This window comes from Accipiter gentilis, chromosome 4 (assembly GCF_929443795.1).
Source record: "Accipiter gentilis chromosome 4, bAccGen1.1, whole genome shotgun sequence".
NCBI lineage: Eukaryota > Metazoa > Chordata > Aves > Accipitriformes > Accipitridae > Astur > Astur gentilis.
Window position 1 is genome coordinate 24,062,425 of NC_064883.1, and position 14,979 is coordinate 24,077,403.

Here is a 14,979-nt window from a genome sequence, read left to right on the forward strand (position 1 = left end):
TTCCCGTAGACATTGTTAAATCTCAGTTAAATAACATTCAAAGATATATTTATATATCTATTGTCACGTCCCAAAGTTGGAGCGACTCAGGTTCATGGATTTCCTTTGTCAGAATTAAGGTGAAACAACACAAGGGGAGTTCAAACAACAATCAATATTTATTCAACCAAATACAAGTGAACTTATCAATATGAACCTTGCATCATGTCATTAAGCTGCTGCTTGAAAAGAGAAGGAAGGTGTAGAAAAAGAAGCGGAAAAAGGAACATGAAACTGTGTCAGAAGGAGAGCCCTCCTGTTGAATCATGAAGTTCAGAGTGGACCTCCTTGCTTTCTGGACTCCTTCTCAGAGGAGACCCCAGGGGCACCTAGATGCACTCTTAGTCCCAGACTTGGTCAATGGTTTATGTTTAAAAGGACGAGGTGTAGGGACTGTGGAAAAGAGAGAGAGAGAGAGGAAGAAAGAGATAAGAAAAGGGTTTCACCAGTCCTGGGTCCAGCATTGGTCCAGCCAGCCTAGAGATCCAGTTCCAGAGGGCACATGCCGAGAACTCATCCTCCGTTCTTTTATAGTCGGTGGTCTTGACGTGCGCAGTTCACATTCCTGGGGTTCTCTAGAATCGATCAGTGGGCTTGGGGGGCCATTGGGGAATTGCATCTCTCTGCCTGCTGGTATGACCACTTAAGATAGAAGTGCAGTCCCATCCTCTGTGGGGCTCCCTCCTCCAGGCACATATGCTGTGCTTCTTCTCATGGTTGTTTAAGATAAGGAATTGCGGCTTTGGAGAAGAGCAGTCCCACCCTCCATGGGGCCCTCTTCTCCAACCACATTTTCCTGTTCACACAACTCCAGCACTTTTACAGAGGTTGTCTTCTCCACCAAAGTTCTTTAACAAATGTTTGAGACATTGACTATAATTTGTCAGACTGTCACATATATATTTATGTCATGGGTTTTGAATGTTGCATATAATATGCCCCAATTTTGATAATTTACTAGTCAAAGTTTCTACATCAATGGTGTCCAAAATACCAGTTGTAACTGCTACTCCCTCTAAAATGGTACCCCTAAACCCTCTTGGTATGTTGTACTTAATCATCTGGAATCCATTTCAGGGTCAATGTTACAAATGTCCCTTTAATAAAAGGAGTATATCTGTTCTGCCTTGGAAAAGTCAAAGTAGATGCTTTGTTCACAGTAATATGCACTCTATTAATTTGCTGCCACTGAGTAGTATCTTGTATTCCCAAAATTGCAAATTATCTCTCAACTGGAATCTCTGATTTAAAAAGTTAAACAACAACAACAAAACTCTGTGAACTAAACATGTTTGACCTTTTCTTTTGTTCCAGTTTCTACTTTGCTTCTGGCTTTCACAATTGGTTTAACCATCTCTGGTGCTTTCTACTTGTATTTCAGTTGGTGTGATGGTTCACATTCCATCACAATTGTTGTAGGTTATTTTGATTTTTAGCCAAGTAAGTAGAAATAAAATATCCAAGTTAAATTTGTATGCTGCTTCACACCCCCATAATACATTCCCTTAAAATCAGAGACATTTGTTAAAATCATAAGATTATTTTTGGCATCATGGAATATAGATGCTATTGTTTAGCCTTCACACGTGTCTCTCATAATTTTAAAGTGGTGGAGACGTATCCAATGTTTTCACGACCTTTGGTACAAAAAAGCTTTCCATTGCCACTAGAGGTAGGGTCTATTATAAACAAAAAGCAGGGTGCTTGCTACTCTCTTGAAACACAAACAAATATTCACAATTTTGAACCTAACATAATTATCAATATAAATAAAAACATGCAAACTTCACTCAGACAAAGCCTAACGATTAATTTATGCTGCTGCTTTTAAGAGCCTTTCCGGTGACGGTGATTCTGGTGAGACTTCCCATACGTCTTACTCACTGTTAATTAATAGCAACATCTATAACATAACATTCTTGCTTTTTGTTAACTTATTTACCTTCCCATAATTGAAATTGAAACTGGAACTAACTAGGCATTTTTCCATTCAGGAGCTTTACTTGATATGCAAAAGGTCCCCTGCTTTATTTGTAATTGGAGCTAGTCCACCCCACTTACAGTTTAGACTGTAAACTTGCATGGAAAATATGGAACATTAGTTTCCATCCTCCTTCCCATTCTGCAGAATAGTCATTTGTTCTTGTTTGTTTATCCATGCATTGAGCATTCCTTCCCAGTTCAATTGCTGTAACAACATTAATCTCTTTCCAGTGTTTAGATAGAGTTTGTAGCCTGTCTTCAGTTAAATAATTAGGCAGTTTTTTTCTCCCAGGCATAGCTCTAAATCACATGAACTTGTGAGAAGCTGTTGTGGCTCACAGGTCATTAAAATGACAAGATGATATGATATCCCAAAATTTTATGTCATTTTTCACTGTTTTGCTTAGTGCTGTTTTTATAGTCCCATTGAGTCATTCAATTTACCTTGAACTGGGAGTTAACCAACAGTGTGGAACCTTTCTTTTCTTCCCAGGCCTCTGCATAATTCCTTGATGATTTGTCTGAGAAAACATATTCCTTGCTCCAAATCAATTTATTGGTTTAAATGTCATCTGGAAAACACAACATTAAATGCCTGCACTGTGGTAGACTTGGCTGTAGCTTTCTTCACTGGAACTACCTCAACCCATTTTGTCAGTGGATCTAGTATTAGCAAAAAATACTTGATCCCACTTTGCATGGTAGGTGGGATTAAGATGGGACTACACTTAGTCTAAGTGTAGTCTGTATCCTAGCCTGTGGTTCATTCATTCTCTCATGTTTTAACGTTATTTTTCTCTTAGTGCGGGTATTCAACACAGCACAAGTTAAGCAATTATGTATCCATCTGTCTTCACCTTCGGCCAACTAGCCATCTTATAGTATTCCCTTTTCCATTCAAGCAACCCCTACATGATCTTGTTCATGCACCTATCGAAACAAATCTACTTGAAGTCTATATAGTGCTCTCCATCTACAACTGTTTGTTATCTGGCCCCACTATGCTCTCTATGCTTTACCTATGCCTACTAGCCTCTATAGTAATCGCCCCTCTATTTCTTCATTGTAGAGACATTGTCAGTTGTTGGTATATGGATTAGGCCAGAAAGGGGATATGATAACCCCTTCACTATCCATGTAATTTCCTCCACAATTTGGATCTGCTATAATAAGAAAAAAATATATTAGTTGAGATACAAGTATGGTAACTCTTTCAGTTTAGGCAGCTAGGTCTTTGATACCTTGCTTTGTATGATTTCCTGTGTTTTGTTTTCAAAATGGGTGTTTCTTCAAATCTGAAGTCTACTGGGACTACCACAACCTTGGTTGGCAAGGGCATCCGCTTGACTATTCCAATACTGCTGCTTCTGTATTTTTCCTTTTGCTATGCCTTTACATGACCTGCATTTTTTTTTCCTCTCTGCTTTTTTTTAAAAACTATGTTCAGGACTTCCTTTCCATGATTGTTAGGCTACCAGATTTCCATTCTGTGTTTGCAGGTCATCTTCATTCCATGCTGGTAGCCAGACAGTTAAGGCTTGATATATCCGGTCTGAAACTATGTACAAAGCCAGATCATTTCCTTCAGGTTCCTCTTTTAACATTGTTAGCAGAGCTTGTAGCACTGCTGCTTGTGCAAAGCGAAAGCAAGCAGCTCTTTTTATTTTTCACAGGGGTTGCAGCATATCTAATTAAGGATTTTCCATCCTTTTGATAAAAACTGGACCACACTGAATATCCTGTGGCACGAGGTCAGCAACGGAGCTTTTATCTCGTGAGAGACACATAAACAGGTAAAGGGCACTTAAGTTCTCTTCCAGTGGTTAAAAGCCATATAGAGCTGGTGATAAAATCTTGTCGTCTTATACAGCAAGCTCTTCATTTATGAAAGCCAATGTCCATCCAGCTAACCTAGAGTTTGATGCATATCCAGTTTGTACTTTTCCACTGATGATTTACTTTTGTGGAGTACATGTGATATGTACTACTGCAAAACAGTCTCTAGTGAGGTATTCCCAAAGCTCATTGCCTATGTCAATGCTAAAGCTGTTTTCTAATATGGACTAGAGTTCTTTCCCACTGATCTTAAGACTCTCAAAGCAAAGGCTGTAATTTGCATCTTATTTCTGTGTTCTTGAAATAGCACAGTCCCAAGGTCTAGATCTGTAGTGGCCAGCTGAACATGAAACAGCTTACAAATATCAGGGCATCTGATGGTCAGGGTTTGAACTAGTGCAGCTTTGCTTTTTTCTGTTCTTTCTTTTCTTGTTTGTGAGATTTCTTCACTAATTTGATTAGTGGTTTACTGATTTCTGCAAATATAAGGATATTCTAAAAAAAATTTAAGCAATTCCAAATGTGAATCTAATACAATTATTGCTGTGGGGCATGGGCTTTCATAGTCAGTTCTACCCATTGGTGATCCCAGCATCACCCTCCCTTCCTGACCTAAAACTGTTTCTGAATATTTCACTTCAGATTGTACCAGCTGAGTTTTGTCACAATTAGCTTTAAAGCCTGTGTTTTGAGTAATGCTGATTACTTCTTGGGTATATTCCTGGACTTTCAATTCAGTTTTTCCATGTACCAACACGTCATCCATGTATGATATGACATAACACATTTTGATGGTAATTTCATCCACATTTGATACATTTTATCTGAAAGTCTTGAGGTACATGGATAAAACAATATTGCTTTTCCTTATATGTAAATGCTTATTTTTATCAGCTTTGCTCTGCTACTGGAATTGCAAAGAAAACATTGACTAAGTTGATAACAAAAAAAACAGTGAGGTACTCTGCTTAGTGCTACAAGAATTTCAGGCATGTTTCCATACAAGCAACCTGAGAGGGGGCTACCTTATTTAAGTGTTAAAAATCCACTTTTAGGCTTTTTTTCTTTGCTTTTAACCCTGGACAAAATGGGATCTTAAAATTATAGGTCTCTGTACTAGGACCTTGCTTTCCAGTAAACTTGTTGATGGTGTGTTGGAGTCCTTCCTCTTCTTCTTGCGGGTGTTGATATTATTTTTGGGGAGGGAGGATCTGGACCTCCAATTAATACACAACTGCTATTTTTCCACATTTTAACTTAGAGACACACAAAACCTGAGGAAATTCTGTTACCCAAATATCTACTGTTTTTACTTCCTCCGGATTCTTAATAACAAAGCATCAATGACTTGCAGGAATCACTCCACCCTCACCTCCCACTGGTCAGCCCCAATTCCACAAACATCCGTAGCAAAATCTGCAGCTAATTCATTTTGTTTCAACAAACCTGTGCCAATAATTCCCTGCTGTTTATAAGAAGGATCCTCCCATTCCTATATTCAGAAGGAACTCCTGAGCTTGGCAGCTATTTAAATGCAGGCAGAGATTTAATACAGGTACCTGAACATCCTTTCATGCATAGAATACAATTTTTATCATTTTTCCACTTTCTTGAGTTCCAGCTGGAACAAATATTCATTGAAGAGTGTTTGACACTACAGTATCAATCAACATCATGGAACTAGTGGTCGTTAATGTTCTTTCCCTGACCACCCAGTGCTAATATTGTTATTGGCCATTTCCATTGGTTATATTGTAATTTTACCACTAGACTGGGGCAGGTAGACAGCAGACTGTCCCTACTCTTTGTTTTTGAGAGGAAGAGATGATGCCTGAGGGCTTCACTGAGAGGGACCTGTTATGTTCCGTAGTTTTTGTCATCTATTTTTGTTAGCTTGACAAAACAAGCCAGCAGGGAATTAATGGATTCTATCCCATTTTCTTGTATCTTTGCCTCTTTTTCTCAGATTTTACCACATTGCTTTCCTGCAATCCCATTGGTGTTCCCTAAAGGAAGTTTTTATCATGTTCTCCAAGGGTGTTTTGCAGTTACTCTTTCCACCTCTTTTTACACAAAGAGCTAAACCCCCACTGAGGACTGTTTTCCCTTTTCTGTTCCTTTTGATCTTTATTTTTAAATGGAGGCTGTGGGTCCTTTATGACCACATTTCTGAAAATTACAGTATGTGCAGACCTTTTGTCAGATCCACAGAACTGAGATTTCCTTCCATTCTTTCTTACCTATATTACCTTTCCCATTTGTTGAAGTTGAATTTGCTGCTCCTCCCACTGTATTTCTGCTTGATTCACAGGTTCCATAATTACTCTTGCTGACTTAACCCTTGTATTACTGCTACTTTAAAGACACTGGTTCTATTAGGTTCTATTAACCTCAAGGTTCTGTTAACTCAGATACTTCCCCAGATGCCAACCCCAACAATTTTTCTAGGATTCATATGATTTTACATTCTCATAGTGTTCTTCTAGGTGGAATAACCTGCTAGCCAAATCTCCTTTCAGTGCTCAGATAACTGTTCTGAGACATCTACCTACTAAATTTCTTACAGAAGGTTCTTCCTGCCATGTAGCTGATAATCATACTGCACTCTGGGGCAGTGTTTTTCAGAGTGGTGCAATCTTTGCTAGTTAAGGAAAGCTAAACCTTAAGGCCTGAAATCCCATTTTACAAGTTTCTGAATTCAGTGGCCTCAAGGTTTAAGCAATTACTCTTGCTTGGTCTGCAGTCAGGTCAGTTGCTATTGTTGTAAGCTCTCAAGATTTAGGAGCAGCAATGTGACCAAGCAGAAGTAGCCAGTGCTGTGAGTTCTGGTTTCACCACTGTTTGGTTGTAACTGTGTAACTGGATCATAAAAGCCTATTTTGTTCTCACATTAACATGAATTTTCAGTATAGTTGTGGACTGGGTTTCCCATATATCCCTCTTTTGTTCTAGATTGAGAAATATTAACATATTTATCGTGTATAGTTGACAGTTTTGTCCTGGGTGACTGCTATTGAAGTAAAAGGGATCTCTGAGTGTGCAGAAATCCATCTGTACAGTATAGATTTCAGGATCTGTCTTCAAGTTAAAGGTTCACTGCAAAAACTATAAGGTAAACCTTGCAATCAAAACTGAGAACCTACTCTTAAACACCATTAGACTAGTATTATATACTCAGATCAAAAGAGAGACAAAAGTCTGACTGCTTTTATTATCATCTAGATCAAAGTTCATGCACAACAGAGGGTTTTGGTAACATTTGGCATTATTTCTACTCCTATTTTGCTGGTATAGAAGATATATATACATATTTCTTTTTTTTCTGTTATTCACACCTTCTCTTTCCATATATTCATATAAATATACGTGTGGAAGAAAGGGGATTTTTGTAGGTGATTAATGTCTTTATTGCTTTCCTCTATTTCCTGTCATGGTTTAACACTGATGTATGAGCCATCTGATATGGTATGACAATCAAGTCCTTATCTGTGTCCATGTGATCCATTGGGAGGAGATGAGTTTACTCAGTTTACCATTATCAGAATAGCCACTACTATTAATATTGTGCTAGCACAAAGGATGTTTTGATCACTACCATAAAAAGAAGCAGCACAATAATTTCTAACCATTTGGGAGGTTAAAATGTTTATGGGTAACATCTTACTGTGAAATCTTGGAGCAAGCATTGTTCTGCCTGCCTGTCTTCACCCTGTTGTGAACGAGAGGAAATTGTCAGTGCAGGTGCCATATTTCACTGGAACAATGTGAACTCTGTAACTAAGTGTGATCACCCAATCTAACCACCAGTATATGGAAAGACCATACATTCACTCATGATGCTATAGACTTATCTTCATTTTTAGGCCTTACAGAAGTGTGTACATATACTTTGCCTGAGAGACCTACCACTCTTGAATAGTTCAGTCTACTTGAAATATGAATATAGGTGGAAATTAATTAGGAAAGTAGGTGGTAATTCTGTCCTGCGAAGTGACTCACCACACCAGTATTCCAAAAGAGTATTTGTCACAGATACATTTGGGACAAGATGAAGTATCACATTTCAAATAATTTTTGTTCTTGTAAACACTATTTCACATACACATTAGATTTGCACTATCTAATTGGTGTGTGAGAAATTCTTCCTGGTCCTGTCACAGGAACAGGCATCTTTCTTTGCTAATGTGTTGCCAAGATGTTCTGTAAATAACCTAGGCAGATATTTCTCCTCCCTCATGTACCATTGTCGTGGTTTCAACCCGGCCGGTAACAAAGGACCACGCAGCCGCTCGCTCACTCCTCCGCCCCCCTCCGGTGGGATGGGGAGGAGACGGAGGAGAGAAAAGGAAAAGAAACTGGAACCTCGAGGGTTGAGATAAAGGCAGTTTACTGGGACAAACACAAAAGAGATTACAACAACAACAACGGCACTAATGAAAAAAAAAGTATACAAAAAGAGTGATGCACAGTGCAACTGCTCACCACCCGGGACCCGACGCTCCGCCACTTCCCCCACCGAAAAACAGAGAGCCACCCCCCGGCCCGCTCCCCATTTATATACTGGGCAGGATGTCACATGGTATGGAATAGCTCCTTGGCTAGTTCAGGTCAGCTGCCCCGGCTATGCCCCCACCTTCCAGGTTCCTGTAAAAATTAACTCTATCCCAGCTGAACCCAGGACAACCATACAACAGTATCAGTTTTGGTTATAGGACTTGGTCTTGTTCTGTTACGCCTGCTTATAACTGCCAACTCAATGGACCTCTTCATAAACTGATTGCCAGCCATGCCTGATCACTGAAGAAATCATCTATCTTCATTAGGATGTGGGATAACCTAGCAAAATATCTGTCCCCAGACAGATGGAAAATGCTATAATGTCTTCTGCAAATGGAATGACATGGAATCACTACCAGATCATTCCCTCTGGTGGGTTAGATAAAAGGCTTTGTTTTCATGCTGACAAGTCCCAAAGATACTCACCAGAGGTAGTTTAAAACAGATCCATTTTCTAAATTCAGTTCTGCTTCATAGTATTGACTATACAAGGAACCCCAGAGGATGCTACCATGAAGGAATTCCTGTAGTATTTAAGAAGCATACATTGCTGTCATGGTTTAAGCCCAGCTGATAACAAAGTACCATGAAGCCACTTGCTCCCTGCCCCCCCTCCTCAGCCCCAGTGGGATGAGGAGAAGAAAATATAAAGAAACATTTGTGGGTTGAGACAAGGACAGGGAGGCATCAGTCACCAATTATGGTCATGGGCAAAAGACAGACTCAACTTGAGGAAAAAAACAAAATCAATTTAATTTACTAGCAATCAAATGAAAACAAAGATAGTGAGAAGTAAAACCAAATCTTAAAACACCTTCCCTCACCCCTCACTTCTTCCCAGGGTTAACTTTACCCCCAATTTTCTCTAACTCCTCCCCTCCAGTGGCACAGGGGTATGGGGAATGGGGGTTATGGTCAGTTCATCACCCGTCGTCTCTGCTGCTCCTTCCTCCTCAGGGGCAGGACTCCTCCCACTCTTCCCCTGCTCCAGCATGGGGTCCCTCCCACAGGATACAGTCCTTCACAAACTTCTCCAACGTGGGTCCTTCCCATGGGCTGCAGTTCTTTACGAACTGCTCCAGCATGGGTCTTTCCATGGGCTGCAGTCCTTCAGGAACAGGTTGTTCCAGCTCAGGCTTTCCCATGGAGTCACAGTCATCTTGGGGGGCATCCACCTGCTCCGGTGTGGTGTCTTCCCTGGGCTGCAGGTGGGCATCTGCTCTCCTGCTCCCCTCCATGGGCTGGGGTGGAGGGCAGCCTGCCATCTCACCATGGGCTGCAGGGGCATTCCCTCCTCCGGCGCACCTCCTCCCCCTCCTTCTTCACTGACCTCGGTGTCAACTGAGGTGTTTCTCTCGCTTCCCACTCCCGTCTCTGCTGCAGGTTTTCCCTTCTTAAATATGTCATCCCAGAGGCGCTACCACTGTCGTTGATTGGGTCAGCCTGGGCCAGAGGTGGGTCCGACTTGGAGCCGGGGAAGCTTCCAGCACCTTCTCACAGGAGCCACCCCTGCAGCGCCTCCCCCACTCCTCAAACCCTGCCACACAAACCTAAAACACTTGCTCACAGGGGGAAGCTGTGGATCCGTAGGATGTGGGCCTTAGGATCTCTAATTTCTACTGGAACAGCATTTGTAGTGTGCCAGGTGCAGACACTTAGTACGAGGGATATAGGCCTTTTCTTACAGTAGCAGGTATCTCAGTTTGACTAAGTGCTCAAATGAGCTGGTGAAAGTTGCTTCCTTGAACATTGTTCCACACTAACGAAATCACTTGCTCTCAGTGAATGGTGACATGGAAAACAGGGCTGCTCTGAACACTTTATTCAGTCAGGATGAACTGTTAATCATTCATTATTTGTTGAAGACTATAAAAAGAAATCAAGGAACTGCATTTAGTGTCATGACCCTCACGCAGGGTCATGTGTTGTTGTGTACAAGAAGAATGTAAACTGGGTAGAGGTAGTGACTCAGGATTGAGTCAGAAAGGAGGAAGTCTAGAGTGCAAAGGATGAGAAAATTAGAGAATGAACAGAGATGACTGTGTTCCTTCAATTATCTCTGATGATGCTGGAACACTGTCCTAAGCCTCATGGTTCAAGGGTCCATGTGAACATTGACTTTTTGTGGAGCCAGTCCCCAGTCCCTCTGGCTCTGACCTACGGCCTTCATCTCCCGTTCTATCTGGGAAGTAGACAAGAAATCATGTTGTGATTTCACAGTCCACACAGGGAAGGGGAGGAAGCATTGGGGGAGACCCCTGTGGCTTGCTGATTAGTTAAATACTTTGTATTTGTTCTTTCTGCTGTTTATTGGGCAGGAAGGTCTCTGTGTACTAATATTACTCTATGAGTTTGGCCATGCTTAGCACTTCTTAAATTTCATTGATCGTGTTGCTGTTCAATATGGTATGTCATGTCTATACAAAGTTTATGCTTAGAAATGAGTAAGAAATAAATAAGAAAAGAGATGAAATTTGGATTTGCAAGGCAGAAGTCTAATAAATTCAAGTTTCAGTAGAAAATGTATGGGGAAAGGTTGTTTTGCCCTTGATATGGAGAATATTTGGGAGTAGAGCAATAACCCTTGTTGGAATCAGAATACATTTTAATGATCTTACAGTGTGCCAGCTTGTCAGAACTGGAGTGAGTTTTAGCTGAAAAGAAAGAACAAAGAAAAATGGTATTTTTAATAGGTGAGAAATTAGTTTTGGTTTAGAATACTGGTAGAAGTTTAAGTAAAATAATAATATTATTGTGGTATAGATATTAATGAAATTATATCAAGCACTATAATACTGTACCCTATGGTGGCTGCTTAATAAATATATGAAGTAGTTGCTGTGAAGATAATACAGTTAAGAAATGTTTCTTAGGACTTTTTCTAGGACTCGCGCTCATTTAGATTTTTACATAGCAGACCTGTCAATAAGATAGAATATTTTACTGACTTGGGAAGACAATTTTTCTATCCTTTAAAAAGTATGAAATGTATAGGATAAAGCAGATCAGCTATCAAAATCTAACATCTAAATGCTATGCAGCTGTTTAGCCAATGATGAAGCGACTTGAATTGTGCTCACTAGTGACTTGAGAACCTGTAGCTTGTAAAAGAGTTGATCTGTTTGGTAGTGTGAGAATAGATTTATCATAATTCTTGCAGACTAGAGACCAGAATGAGTTATGAGTCTTGGGCATTTCTGGGTCTCTGTGAAAAAAATTTTTCTGTATCAAATAAAAGCCACACTCTATATTTTTTTTCCTAAAAGAAATCAACCAAGTTATTCCAAGAGAGGGAAAGTTCCTTTATTCCCAAGAAACATTAGCTATTGTATATTTATCAATAGCTGATTAACACTTTTTAAAAACATATCTTGTACCCAGGAACTGGAAGCAGAAAATGGAAATGATACCTGGTAAACAACTAGTCCGCAGGGAGACTAACGGTTGTAGTGAGTAAGCTTAGATAAACATATCTTGCTTGGGATCAATGTAAATGTGTTTGCTTCTTCCTGACCTCTTTTTCCAGCCTCTGCCACCAGCTTCAGCTGTTGACAGTCCCTGGACTAAAGATGGCTTAGAAGTGCAAGCAAACCGGGAGCTTGTACCTGGAAGTGTCGGGAAAGATAAGGAGCTCTGATTAGCCATTGGATAGGACTTTAGGAAATGACTTTGTGGAAATTAAGATTAATGAACCCTTATGGAAAGAGGGAAACTGGGAGTTAAGAGAAGATACAGATAAATTAACGAGACAGTAGAGCATCTAGTTTGGGTCAATAGAATGACTACAGGTAATTGGCTCTTCAGTAACTGTAGCCATGAGGTAGCTGGTCACAACATCCAGAAATCTGATGTTCTGATTGCTGAAATCCTGCATAGTGAGAAAGTTAATTCCTCCAGTCTCTTTAGAACTATTTCCTGCAAAGTGATCACATGCAGGCACATCTTGATATCATAACTGGAATCTTCCTGGTGGATCTACCTGGATTGTTGTCAGGGATACATTGTCACTGTGGCATGTAAAGCAGACAGAGCTGTGGCATGTGGCAGTACATTTCTGGAAGCAGAAGTAAGAGGAAGCATTACCCCTAGTGTCTATGGGTATGGCTGTTTAAAAGGTTTGGAGCTTGTGAACAAGTGTGTATCTGCACTGAATGCAATGTCCTGTAGAACTACATTTACCTTACTGTATACAATCATTTGATTTACAGTAAACATCAAAAAGGAACAAAGCAATTTGACTCTGGTCAAATACTAACATGCAGAACATGGTCATAGTGCCATAATCAATCTCTTGAGATGAACTGAATAAAGTGATTATTTTAAGTCATTTCACTACAGTAACAGATTTTTTTTGCCTAGAGAGGACAGACAACACTTGTGAAAGAAACATTAAAATTTCAAACGTACTGCAAAGTGGAATGTAAGAAGTAGTTCTTCATATTTGCAGTGGGTAGGAAAGGGGTAACAGGTCTAACCTATCTCAAGAGCAATTCAGGTTAGACATCAGAAAAACTTCCTAACAGTTCAGATAGATAGTCTAAAAGTCTCTATCTTTGTCTTTGGAAACTACCAAGGGAGTGACAGAACTCAAACATCTGTCAAGAATGACAGATAGAATAGTTGATTTGATCTGGAGGAAGCAGGATGGGTGGGAGGACATTCTGACATCTCTTCCACTCCTCATTTTTGTGATTTGTAAGGGATATGATGAAGTGTAACTGTAGAATAGAGAAATAAACAAAACTTTTGAATTCAGTATTAATTGGCAGAAGTTGAACAACAGGTTTTTTATTCTCGTAATTTCCTGTGTAATCTAGACATTTCACAAGTTGTATGGAATAGAATGCAACTACTTATACAATTTTAAATAGTGTTGTAGAAGGGAATAAGTCAATATGAATAGCTTTGATTTCTATATAGGATATAATATTAATACTGTTATATATTTCATATGTAATGACTTCACTTTGTAAACTCCTTTCTCTCTTCCTCAGGAGTTCAGCTGTCTGTGATCCAAGACACAATTGTGTAACCCTCTCTGACTTGTGAGGAAATTGTTAAATTCTGAGCAAGAAATGTGAAAAAGTTGATAGAGTGGACTTCTGCAAGTTAAGAGAGGTAAAATTGCAGACAGAGGTAAGACTTTTGAGATGCAGCTAGGCAGCAGTTCAAGGACTTAAGAGGAAAAACTTCATCATGAAAAGGAATAAAATCCTAAGGGAAAAGCAGGGATTGGAAGACGGCAGTTCAGTCACACTGAGGATCTATTCCAGGGGCAGTAGAAACCAGCCCTACCCCACCTCACTGAGAACTTCCTGGCCAGCAAAGACATTTTCTGTTTCTTAGTCAGGGCAGTGAGCATACTAACCCTCAGTTTAGTGTTTCATTAATTCAAGTTACCTTTTTGTGTAGTAACTAATCAGTAACTACTGAATACTTTTAAGTTGTATATATTCAGCTTACAAAGGCTCTTTGTGCATGGCAAAAGATGTCCAATCAAAGTGATTCAGTGAGGAAAGGATAAAAGTTCATTCAAGTTCCTTGACTACTTGTACTGTTACAAAGTTACCAGGCATATCATTGGCTAGAAAAATTATCAGGAAAAAAATTTGGATGTGTCTGTAATAATATATGCTTTACTCAATAGGGAAAAATGTTTCCCACCTGCACAAAAAGCCACTTTTATTATTGTTTTTCCATAGTTTTTCATATAGCATCTTAAATACCATAAACTGAAATAAGTCCTGAACACTTTTAAATCCCTAATGTTCTACACTGTATTTCTTTGAATATATTTTGGTTTTCCAGATTCAAAAGACATCTGTTTTTCTAGATATGCTCAGGGTGAAAACATCAGCTCATGCTCTAGAGAGATGGAACTTTTAAATCCTGCTTTAAATAGTTCAAGAAATCTTACTAAATCTAAGACAAATGTAAATACCACTTCAATTAAATACATTTTTCTGTTATAACTGTAGTAAGAATCTCATTTTAAATGCAACTATACTGCAAGCAATGATTATGAAAAATATTACCTCCTCACATATTAATGCATCAAGTCATATTTAATAAGTTCAGTGATAAATAAACACCAAGAAAGTTGTTTTCCATATATAGGAAATGTCTCTCAAAGTGAGCTGTAGATTTGTCTGGATTTTCTGTTTTTGGTTAAGTATAAGCCAAAAAAATTTGAAGCTTTCAGAAACAAGACTGAGTTTGTAAAGCTGAAAACAGACACATTACTAATAGGAAGCTGGTGACATTAGTTTGTGGTAGTGCCCCTTACTAGAATAAAAATTTAACTCCAAATCAAATCACCAGGCGATAGAAGGGGAGCTTTGTAATATCATTAAAACATTCTTTTCAGAGTAGACTTTCTTTTTAAACACAAATAGAAGCTTGATGCTTATAATAACTTAATTTGGCCTCATGCTTAGACCAGGACAAATAACATGTCTAGCAATTCCCATAGGTGGTATCTTGTGGCTGAGCATACAGCATAGTTCAAGGAACACAAAATTGTCATTTTCTGACAACATAATTCTCTTCATATAGGACAATTCT

The 14,979-nt window shown here is 39.3% G+C and overlaps 1 protein-coding gene across 1 annotated transcript in view; it reads left to right on the forward strand.

The window, feature by feature from the left end:
• Positions 1-3,696: 3,696 nt before the first annotated feature.
• LOC126037756 (ATP-dependent translocase ABCB1-like) overlaps positions 3,697-14,979 on the forward strand; it is a 62,381-nt gene continuing 51,098 nt past the window's right edge. The window contains exons 1-2 of the mRNA XM_049798482.1: positions 3,697-3,815; positions 13,410-13,533. The gene's annotated coding sequence lies outside the window, so the exon portion shown is untranslated. The remainder of the gene's footprint in view (positions 3,816-13,409; positions 13,534-14,979) is intronic.